The 12,287-nt window shown below is 40.9% G+C and overlaps 1 long non-coding RNA gene across 1 annotated transcript in view; it reads right to left on the reverse strand.

The window, feature by feature from the left end:
- The window catches only part of LOC129409561 (uncharacterized), a 516,267-nt gene that overhangs the window by 203,612 nt on the left and 300,368 nt on the right, over positions 1–12,287 (reverse strand). Inside the window, exon 4 of the long non-coding RNA XR_008632450.1 lies at positions 8,092–8,168. This is a non-coding gene — a long non-coding RNA (uncharacterized LOC129409561). The remainder of the gene's footprint in view (positions 1–8,091; positions 8,169–12,287) is intronic.

Raw genomic sequence — 12,287 nt, forward strand, 5'->3', positions numbered from 1 at the left:
TAGCTAAGGCCCGAAATTAAGCATTTTTTATGTTCAAAAAGTTGTTTATATATGTTTGCTGTGTGTTTTGTATGAAAGCGTGTGAATATATATTTTTTTTATTTGTATTTCTGGTCCTGTAGCTTTTATTTCAATCATATGGCACAAAAACAATGTGCAGATTGTGAAATAACAGGTTGTAATGAAAAAAAGGATGTATAACACTTCATTAGGGGGTAAAATTTGGAGTTTTAAAAGCAAAATTAAGAAAAAAAATCCAGGCGAGAACAAATGTACAAAAATTTCTCTTAGATCTGGAAGGGTTAAAGTCATACTGTGGAACATTCCAGGCCAGGCAACGATCTGTCAAGCAGGTGACGGACCCCCAACCGAAAAGTTACACAGTGCCGCTTCTTTAAAGACGGCAGAGAGGGTCTGAGATGGGCACGCGATACTCCGTTTGGCCTGGCAGAGTAAATATGTAAAAGATTCACCGCTGAAGTAGAATCAGTCGGGGGGAGTAAGCGGGCACAGCAGGGGGGACAGTGATACCAGACACTGTGCCCACTCCCTCCACTCCACCCCCCCGCTGCGCCGCCACACAGGCCTTATACAGACGTTAAAGAAGCCCACTCCCTCCGGGGCATCGGGAGCAGGAGATGTACCACTGTCAATATGATGAATAATCCACAGCGTGAAGGCCAGATCAGTTAGTCACACTACAGGGCGCGGGAAATCTTATAGAGTCGACACTTTCTAATAATATAGTAAACGTAAGAGTGGGGGGGAGAGGAGAGGTGGTCGTCGTGGTGGTGAAAAATTTTGCAAGCTTTCTTTATAACTGTAGAAAATTATTAAAGGGCGGATATTACATGTTGTTATCTGCTCAGAAATAAAACTGGAGTTGTGTTTTGTTTCACACTTTAGAGATGTAGACAGACTAATATTAAAGAATTACTTATTATTAATTTTAATTGTATTCATTACCATATTTTTCGGACTATAAGTCACACAAAAATGCGTATAAAAAATGCATCGAAAAAAACATACCGTATTTTCTGGGCTATTAGACACACTCTTAAGCCTCCAACCGCATTAAAAAACGATTGCGCGCCCCGCAATCCAGAGCGCCCTATACACGAATCCACTCGGGTGTCCCAGCACGACTTCAGTAAACTACAAAGCCGTAGTGCACGCAAACACACACGGAGCAGACAGCGACCGCACAGCGAAAAACACCCGCAGCCACACTCATCACTCCACGCCGACGAGGAACGGAACGGAGGAACGAACCGAAATGTGCCACTTCTAGACACAACTGAACAACTGAGTCACTGCGAACACGCCGACAATCCGTTGGTCCCAGACAGCACCCTCCCTACACGCCACAACTGAACAAAGCCCAGAGTCACCGTGAACGAGCCAAACAAAATTTTAAAATTTGGTGCAGTTTATTTGTGAAAAAAGTTATAAAATAGACCATTTAATGACAGTGCGCCTTATAATCCAGAGCGCCTAATAGTGAGGAAAATACGGTAATATAATTGCATCGGACTATAAGTTGCACATTTTGGAGGAAATTTATTTTATAAAATCAGAGACCAAGAACCAACATTTCATCTTGAATCTGAATCCCGACACTGAAGTCCAGGCTTTGTCGATCCATCCAATATCTGCTGCTCGATTACCGTTTTCGCATTAATATTTCACGACTTGCAGCAGGACAGAGGCTCTTTCTGCAGGAGACATGCGCAGTAGAGTGAAGTGACAGTGGTACAGGAGGAGCAGGAGCAGCAGATACTCACACACAAACCCAGAGACTCTCACCGTTGTCAGAAAATTTTAATACATAAATCGCAGGAAACACCCAAACCATAAAAAAACCTCTCCCATGGTCATGAGCTTTGGGTAATGACCGAAAGGACAAGATCGCGGATACAAGCGGCCGAAATGAGTTTCCTCCGCAGAGTGACTGGGCTCTCCCTTAGAGACAGGGTGAGGAGCTCAGTCACACAGGAGGAACTCGGAGAAGAGCAGCTGAGGCTCGGACATCTGTTCCGGATGCCTCCTGGATGGCTCAGCAGGTGTTCCGGTCATGTCCCACCAGAAAGAGGCTCCGGGGAAGACCCAGGATACGTTGGAGGGACTATGTCTCTGGACTGGCTTGGGAACACCTTGGGGTTTCCCTCGGAGGAGCTGAAGGACGTGTCTGGGGTGAAGGAAGTTTGGGAGTCCCTGCTTAGACTGCTGTTCCCGTGATCCAGCCCCAGATAAGCGGGGTAAAAAAAATGGATGGATGCATACTTATTAGTCTATCTACATCTCCAAAGCTCAGAATGCTCTGTTCCACCTTGTGATGTCATTCAGTAGAGATTGGCAATCCCAGAGTTGAAGTCATCCAACTGAATCTAGTTTCTGGAGTTTAAAAACAGAGTGGAGCACTTGCTGTATTACCACATGACATCACAAGTTGGAACAGAGTGTTTTCAGTTTGAGAGAAGAACTCAAACTGAAAAAATCTGCAGGGTTTGTGTGTTAAACATGTGAATAAAACAAAGCACAACTCCAGATCTGATTTTGAGGAAACAATGTCACAAAAGATAAAAAAAAAAAAAAAAAAAAAAAAAATCATCATATGGGTCCTTTATACATTTATAGACATTACATTTAAATCAGTGTTTGAATTCAAATCATCTGCTATTGTTTGCCTGCAATGTTCTGCATTATGGTATTGCACTTACAGGTCAGACTGATGGAAAAGCAAGCCTACAGTAAATACAGTAAGAATGACAAGTTTAATGCCATAGTGTGTCCAAATTATTTTCTTGTGGATTTTTTAAAATTTAATTTATTTAGTGCATATTAAATAACATCTACAACACTGCAGTGTAAATATGCCAGATTATAGCAAAAATGCTCATTTTCATCTATGGTCCCTTGGCAGGTGACACCACAAATTTAACAAACGCAACAATAACAAGTGACAGTTCGAAATGTCCACAAGTCTGGTTTTCCTTTAGCCGCCGTTTCAAGTGGGATTTGAAAGTGTCCAGTGTTGGAGTCTCTCTTATTGATAATGGGAGAATGTTCCAAAATATAGTTCCTCTGACTGAGACACACTTTGTCCAAATGTGGAGCATCTGTGTGGAGCTCACAGTTCCCCCAAGCTGTGGTCCTAGTTCCCATCCCACTGACACTGACAAGTCTTTACTTTAATAAAATCCTGTAACGGAGGCGGGGCAAATCCATACAAAACTTTATATGTCAAACATCCATATTTAAAATCAACAAAATGATTAAAATTAAGCAGGTTGTACATGTATAAAATGTATAAAATAAAACAGTGGTGAAATGAGAGTGGTTTCTTGTCCAGTATTTTTACAGCTTTTTAAAAAGTGATTCGATGGGTTTGAGTTTTGTACCAGCAGCAAGTGACCGTATGGTTCTGCAACACTCTATATGAGATAGGGGTGTGCAAAAATATCGGAATATCGATGTATCGTATCGTTTAATGGGATGATACAGTATCGATATCATGGGTTACTGTATCGATATATCACCAAGAATATTTTTAGGTGTGTTTTACAAAATTATTTTGTTACAGCACTACAGTTTTGTTGCTTGTGGAGTGAAAGGAAGCTCGTTTATGCGACACATTTGATATTTTTACTGTTTTGAGGATTAAAATGTTTGTGTTTCATATGAACTTTGCACAAGAAGTAATTTAACAAAGACTTTTAGTGTCACACCCACGATTTAGCCTTTATTTTTTATTGAACCGTATCAAATCGATTTGAAATATATCATATCAAAGCGAAAGTGCACTGTATCGAGATATGTATCGTATCGTGGCCTGTGTATCGAGGTATGTATCGTATCGGCAACTTCTTAATGATACCCAGCCCTAATATGAGACAGAATCATGGAGTGTAAAAACATTCGTGCCGCGTATAGAGTCATAAAGGATTTTACTTGTCTAAAATTAGTTAAAATGAACAGCTTTTATGAGGCGCTTAAGATGTTTCTTAAATGTCAATGTCGGGTCCAACGTCAGTCCCAGATATTTAAACTCTTTGATGAAGCTGAGTTCCACCCCGACCAGAAAGACATTGGACCGGATCAATAAAGTTGGTTTAAGTCTAATATTTTGGACAACTACAGACAAAATAACACTAAAAGATCTTCATGGAAACAAGCCTCCACCAGCAGATCTACAGAGCGCACTTTTATATTACGATAACGCGTAATATTATGAAGAAAATACATTTTAAAATCCTGAAAACTCCATTTGCAATGATTTGAATATAGATGCCGTCTCGGAACGACATCAATTATAAAATCACTGTTTACGATAAACATAATGAGCGTTTAATCCCAGTTTAAAAGTGTCGTGTGCACCTGGAAAACCTGCGCCTCCTTCACCGCCGCTCCAGTCTGGGCAATTACACTATTCTAATGATCAACATTCATCTCTCGCTATCTGAATGGAAATGGTTGAAATGGCGTCGGTTTTACCCCAGGCTCCAGGCTCCGCGGTGTTTTCTGCATTAATCATAAAAGTTTGATCAAATGATAATAAACGCAGCGTGATTGTTTACAAAAGAAGACATTAGCCGAAGTGAGCGCGTGCAGAACCGGGGGCCCAAAATCAATCCATCACCGACTACATACGATTAGCAGATTATTGGCTCAGGCTCAGCGGGGCGGAGGCCGGTGAACGATCGAGGATTACTTTTCAATCTGCAAAACTTTTGGGGGGCCACGGAACTCGAAGCCGACTTCACTGTAAAGACGTAATTCTGCTGCTGCAATGATGACTCACTTTATCGATAAACCACAGTCACTATTGTAAGTCTGTTGTATTGTATTGTACTGCATTGTATTGTCAACAAAAAATGTTACACAGACACAAATCAATAATAAAACAACTGGATACTCATTTAAACAACTATTAATATTGAAAAAAATTTAAAAAAAAATGGCATAAATTAGAACAAAAAGCTCCTTTCATCAGTCATCTTTGTTAAGAATGCTCAGATCCAGGTTTTTACTGTTGATACTTTGGCTGCTGATACTAGATATCAACCAATATCAGTGCAGAGACTGAAAATATCATGTATTTCACACAAACAGCATGAGGTAAAAATTCTCCAAATGTGTTTTTTTAACAGCTTCATATAAATACATGTTTAATATTAAAGGGACAGTTCAGAGTTTTGGACATAGGACCTCATTTCCTAGTGATCCAGAGTGTTGGAGACGTGTGGAGACACTTTTTTAAAATATTCCATCCAGTCCTTGTATTTGCAGAGGTCGCTGGTGCTAGACTAGTGCATGTCAATGGTCATAGTTAAACTGTCACTAAAAACAGTCTTATCCACTCCACAAAACACCCGGACTGATATATGAGAAAATAGTCCCTCAACATGCGACAATTCATGCGATGCAAGGTTAGTTTTATTTCAAACATTATTCTATCGACACAGACATTTACATCGACGGTCTGGTGTAATAATAGTTTTGTTTCGGGTATACAGTAATCAATTTATCGGTCAATCTAAGTTCCTACCCTCTCCTATGGTCATGAGCTTTGGGTAATGACCAAAAGGACGAGATCCTCTTGGACAAGTTTCCTCTGCAGAGTCCGACTGACCCATCCAACTGTTGTGTTTCGTTTAAAGTCCGGTGTGGTTTATTTGGGAAAAAAGTTCGAAAATAGACCATTTAATGACAGTGCGCCTTATAATCCAGAGCGCCTAATAGCCCGGAAAATACGGTATTTAGCTTTTGACTTTAAATTATCATGACAACGCTACAACCTACAAGACTCATAGTGACAAGCTCTAGAATTACACTCGGTTTTAATGAGGTGTAGTAAAGTCTTCCCTGCAGTGGTAACAGAGTTATAAGAGGTGATATGTTCCTGTGTGTCCTCATATAAAGTCTCCTATAGAGTCTCAGCGTATGTGCTCAATGTACAACGAGAACTGGAACTGTGAGCGAAGGCAGCCCGACACCGCCGAGCATCCGCACTGTTTATTTTAGCACGTCGCACACAAACGCACACAAACGCACACGCGAACGCACACCTCGCAGGACTCCCCGCGAACCTTAAAGCCCCGAATACGAGTCACTTAAGTTTCTGGCTCGCTCAAATGTTTAACATACAAAACCTTGACCCCGCAGTGTCCGAGCTGCGGCGTAATCCCCCTCGGTGGAACTTTACACCTCGCCGCGGCCCCTTCAGCTCTCATCCTTTAACATCAATAGCGTGTCTCTCCTCTCTCTCCGCATTCCGACGTGTGCCGACCGTACCACCACTGGCGCCAGGGTCCAGCCTGACAGTTTGGCCCCTCTTTGATCCGGAGCTACAGGTTATCTGGAGCGCGGGCTAATTTTAGTTAGCACTCTTAAGCTTCATTTCTCTTTGAAGCACTGGGGACCTGTGTGGGGGGTTATCTTACAAGGAGAGGATTTTGTGTGAGCACGGAGGAGTGGCTACTGTAATGTGGACAAAGATGATCCTCTACAGTACATCTGGGGCCGTATACTCTGGAAGGGGCTTTCAAAGTGAAGGAACGCAGCAGTGAGTCTAATAATAATAATAATAATTAGGGGTGTAACGGTGCATGTATTGGTGTCAAACTTTCGGTATGAGATGTTCGGTTCGGTGCAGGGCTGTGCATGAGTGAGTTCGCTCAATTTGTGCGCGTTTACATTCCACCACTACATGTGCAGGTACATGGAAGGCTCAGCTCTTTAATATTCAGGAAGAACTTGTCTGTGATTGGTGTGGCAGTGTTTTCCGCAGCGCTTTATAGTTAGGGCGGCCACCTTGACAACAATTGCCCTGCACCTTGACTACGTCTCTCAGAACCACGTGAATTCTCGCAAAAGTACAGTCGTCGCGCCACGGTCCTCACTCTCGCCTTTCGCCGGCAAGGAATTTCCACTCCCCTCATTGACATTGTAACTGCAGCACATCTGTTCTTACTGCAGACAATGTGGACAAGTTGTTTATTTCTGGCCAAAAATATGAAGATTGAGTAAAACTTCATACTGGAACTGTTAGTGCTGAGCTTTACTTTCTGAAAAGTTTTGTTTGCTGTTTAGAATGAATTTATTTTTATAATATTTCAAACATTTGTTGCTTATTTGAGAATATTTTATTTAACTTATTAGTATTACCAAGCAGCACTTTGCATTTATTGTATTTTCCCATTTGTATAATGCTAAAACAAATTGTTGGTTTAATAAAAACACAAATGGTTTTGCATTTTGTTTCCATAGTGGACCAAAAATGAGCCAAAACCGAGGTACTTACCAAACTGTGATTTTTGTGAACTGTTCCACCCCTAATAATACACTTTGCAGTGCATTATTCATTCAGATCAACTAGTGAGGTACTGTTGTAGCCACAGTTCACTCTCACATCACATCACATTCATACCACACAATGTCGGCGAAGTGTCTTGCTCAGGTGCCACTGGGAATCCCACTGTGGCACCTGGAATTCCCAAAGCTCTTCCATCCAAGTACTAACCAGGCCCGGCCTTGAAATCTGAAGAGCTCAGGCTTTGAAAAGTTGATATGGCCACACAGGGACAGTGTATTAATAATATAAAAGAGCAACAAAATGAAACAGTCAAATAGAGAAATCTTTCTAAATTGTGATGATTAAGACACTCACTGACTAAAAACAATCACTGATTATTCCCATCGTCCCTTATTCGCAGATGTAAACAAAACAAATGCCGACACAGTTTTCTGTAGCTCAATAAAGGCAGCACCACATTAGCAATAATATCAAAGTTAATATGACAACATAAGATGAGCTTTACGTAAATGTCACATGCATCTCCATGGAGTTTATCCCGTAATAATCCTCAGGTCTGTGTCCATGGAGACCGTGAAGCGCAGAGGGAGATGGAGACACGTTTGAGTTGGGGCGAGAGAGGATCTTTCGCATGAGCTTTATGAGGAAGAGGAGCTGCAGAGGAGGACTGACGAAGCCCCTGGGAAATCAGGAGCTCTCTCTTTCAGTCAGTACCCATGTTAACAGACCGAGAGAGCGGATGGAGGCAGGTGTGGCAGGCGAAACGCAAAACGTACCTTGTCTTTGAGAGTGAAGCTGAGAGAAGCTCGTGCTGCTGCTGCTGCTGCTGCTCGGGGTCTGTGAGGTCAGGAGTCTGCAAAAATAGAGAGACAAATCTGTAAAATACAACAGCCATTTCAGTTTTATTTATTATTATGTATTCATTTCGCAATTTATTAAACCTCTCAGTCACTAAACAGCGGCTCACTGGCCTGTTTTCTCCTCTTGGCTTCACCTGTGAATGATCACATCCTATGGGGACAGCGCTTATTCAAACAATAAATGTGAAAATATAAAACTTTGGCTTGTCCTGCAGAGTCTATAAACATTTGAAGAGCAGCTCCGTGGGCCTGTGTTTACAGCAGCTTCTGTAGCAAACACTGAGATGAGTGATTTTACGGAGCGCTCAGCAGCTGGACACTGGGCTACAGCACAATAAACCTGAGACTGACCTCCACAGGGCTGTAAGAGCACGTGTCACACTTCAGACAAAGGACGCAGTGGGGACACAACAAAAACTCAAACCTTGTCACGTTAAAATGACTTGAGTTACAGGTGCACTGTGTATCTTTTCTCCTGGAGGGTCAATCACCGGTTTGTTTCTATGATATAAAAGTGAAAAAAATGCACAGCACACTCAGACGGCCGATGTCCAAAAGCTTTTTATTTATTTATTTTTTTTAAAATAACGTTTCGGCAAAAAAAAAAAAAAAAACTTTGTCAGATCATTTCTCTTGCTTTAGACCGCAGTATACTGTGGTCAGTATACTATATACTTTGGACTACACTTTACTGTGCTTTGCTGTGGTCCAAAGTAAGAAAAATGATCTGACAACTTTTTTGCTGAAACGTTATTTTTTTTAAAAGTGTGCTATGCATTTTTCACGTTTATTTTACTGTTCCTTGCATTTGCACATCTACAACAGGGCGTTTCTAGGGGAGGGGCCACAGGAGCCATGGCCCCACCTCTAATCTGATTGGTCCCTGAAGTGCCTCTATTCTGTCAATCAACTGACGAGAAAAGCAACCAGAGAATTCAATGATCACTGATGAAATTCCACCCCCAAACTCTTGGCGGCAGTAGACCTGTTGAGTTAATACAACTTAATGGGAGAAGATACAGACCTGTACAGGGATTATTTTTACTGTTTGTGCTTGTATTTGCATCGTACTGAATTAATCCTTTGTGTGATTGGATGTGCCCTGTACTTGGCCCCTGAGTGTAACATGTGGCCCCTTAAAGGTTGTATGGAGGATTTTTTTTTGTTTCAAACTGTCAGTGAAAGATTAAAATACCATTACAGAGACGAAGCAGCTTTGTAATTATGATGACCAAAAAAAAAAGAACAAAAATCGATCAACTGTGGACGTAGTGCGGCCAGATAAACATCAGCCAATAGAAAACAAGGCTCCCTCATTTTCTATTGGCTGTTAGGCTGTCAATCAAACTCCCTAGTGTAACTGACTCGTCGGAGCGCGGGGATTACGTGGTTTACGCAGCGGTTCTTAGAGGCTTTTTCGAACTGTCGCTTCCTCGCATTTCGCACAAAGTTTGTCGCGACGGCGGACGAGAATCCACGACCGGTTCGCCGCAAAAGAAAGTCCGTTTTTGAGGTCGCTGAAAGAAGAAGAGAAGAGGAAAAGGAGCAAAGCCAAACAGAGGTGATTCTTGGAGATCTCGTCCAGCGATGGCGCGACCGAAGCAGACGAAGGGTCTAAAAAGTGACGCGTCGGTCGCTGAATTACTTCTAGACAGGAAACTTCAACAGTAATTCTGAACGCGCACAAGGACTGTCGCTGTATTTCTCTTCCCTTAAAAAAATCCTCTATACAACCTTTAATGACCCCCGTTTCAGAAAAATCCTAGAACCGCCACTTGCTCTACAAGAACCTTGATGTGTGTTTTCAGTTTCATTTTTTTTTCTATGGATATGCTATGACTCTACCTGGAATGTTCCACAGTATGACATTAAACACCTCTACTTTACATTTATTTAATTACAGGTGGTTTTACTTCTCAAAAATACCTCAAAAGAACAGACATTCTGACTGTGAGCGGGGTCACCTCTCCACATTTCTGACCTGTATCTTGGTCTGGTTTGGTCTCTATGAAGATAAAAAGGTTTAATGCCATACCTGTGAAACATTCCAGTCAAAGCAATAACATCTCCATGGAGAAAAGCATTGGATGGACCTTCCACAAGAAAAGTTACACAATGCACCTTTAAGAAGAAGTGTTTTTGTAGTTGAAATAGAAAATACACCTAGTTAAAGTTGAATTTGAAAAACCTGTAACTCTAATTTAAAATAAACTGAATTGTATGTTTGAATTAAGAACAAAATACTAATTCAAGTTTAATCTTCTTAATTTGAGTCATTTGAATTTACTTAAAGATTACTTTTTGCAGTGGAATAGGGGTGTGCAATGTAGAAATATGGATATATGTCATGATAGTACATTTGGTGATACAGTTTTGTCGCTTATTTGGTGGAAGGAAACTTGTTTTTGAAATACACTTGACATATTCACTGTTTTGATGATTAACACCTTATAGTTTCGGCATATTTTTCCGTTTTCTGTTCTGTTCCGGAGCCTTTTGGAGTACAAACAAAAGTCTTTGTGAAGCTGAGGCTCTGGAGTTTTGGCGTCTGCGGTCTTCAAATTGTATTGTGCACTCTCATTTTAAATTGGGAACAAGCTTTACACAGAGAAAGTCAGATTTCAAATTCCGCCTACATTTTTGGAGGTAAATATAAGAACAGGTATAGCTGGTGTCCCTGGGAAAAACCTGAGAGACACCAGATGGAGCTGGATCTAGACAATTCCCGTGTCAAAACTGAAGCAGATCTCACTAAGCATGAGATTTAGGGACTTTTAATTAATTAATTAAATATAAAAAAAAAAAATAAATCCAGGAGCACAAAATTCCTATTAAATTCTTTAGATTTTTTGGGTCTTTTTTTTAATTTGTCGATTTGGAGACAAACAGAATTATTGATCTGACTGAAAATAAGTGTATTACAGATTTCCAAGAATGTTTCGCAATGTCCATGAGTTTGAGAGTTCCCTTTTATCAGACGCTGCACGAACAGAAATTAATTAAGAATAAAAGTACAAGGGCCCGTATCAGTCCACTCGGAAGATGCATTTCATATTTATTTTTGCACAAGTAGTGGTTTAACAAAGGAGTATTGTTGCTAAAATGTATTTGGTTCACAGAGTACATATATGCATATTGCATGTATTGCCATAATATCGTATCGTGAGCCATGTATCGCATATCGTATCGAATCATGAGGGACCCTGTGATTCCCAGCCCAACTAGGGACAGTTTATCCCACTAGCCATCAACTCCAATCCAATAAACTTTAAAAAAAAAATAAATATATTGCACATTTCATGAACAAACAGTTTCCAAAGTGCTGCACAAATACATAACAATAATCAAATAAAATGACCAAATAAACGCTCAGATTGAACCATACTCGTCTTAAAACAATAAAACCAGTGAAATAAAATAAGAGGAGCAAAAAGTACAGAATAGCAATAAATAAATCAAACCAGTAAACTAAATCAAAAATGAAATAAAAGACACAGTAGTGCAGTGTAGTGGGTCTTAAGACGAGACTTAAAACTCTCCACTGTGGGGGTTGTTGGGACGTGGGGAGGCAGAGAGTTCCAGAGTTTGGGTCCGGCCACAGAGAAGGTCCTGTTCCTCCTGGTTTTAAGTCTCGTTTTACGTACCACGAGCTGAAGCTGGACCCCGCCCTCAAACTCCATTTCAAATTGACTTTACATTGAAAAATTGTGGCCCCTCTCTCTGTAACTCTACATGATCCTAGTGTTTTTGTTTCGCTATTTTGTCAGTGAGTAAATTCCTATTCCTAATCCTGCCTCACTCCAAATTCGCTCCAATAACTTCCAGCCTTGATGAGCTTCATTTGACTGGAGTTGAAGGTCACATTACCTTAGAGCCTGTTTACACGAGAACGCTTGTGGATAAAAACGACACAATATTTGATCAGAAGTGCCTTTCGTTTAAATGGTGATGGCGTTTTTGGGGTTTAAAAACACAAAAATCTGAAACCACCCTCTAGAGAGGAAAAGTTAAATACGCTCCGCCGTAGCGTTTCCGTCTACATTGCCCAAGACGCAAAACTCTGGTCAGATCTGCTCACGTCGCGTACGTGTTTACGTCACATGCATGCAGTA

Source organism: Boleophthalmus pectinirostris, unplaced genomic scaffold (assembly GCF_026225935.1).
Source record: "Boleophthalmus pectinirostris isolate CB_2022bp ecotype Guang Dong unplaced genomic scaffold, ASM2622593v1 HiC_scaffold_2, whole genome shotgun sequence".
NCBI lineage: Eukaryota > Metazoa > Chordata > Actinopteri > Gobiiformes > Gobiidae > Boleophthalmus > Boleophthalmus pectinirostris.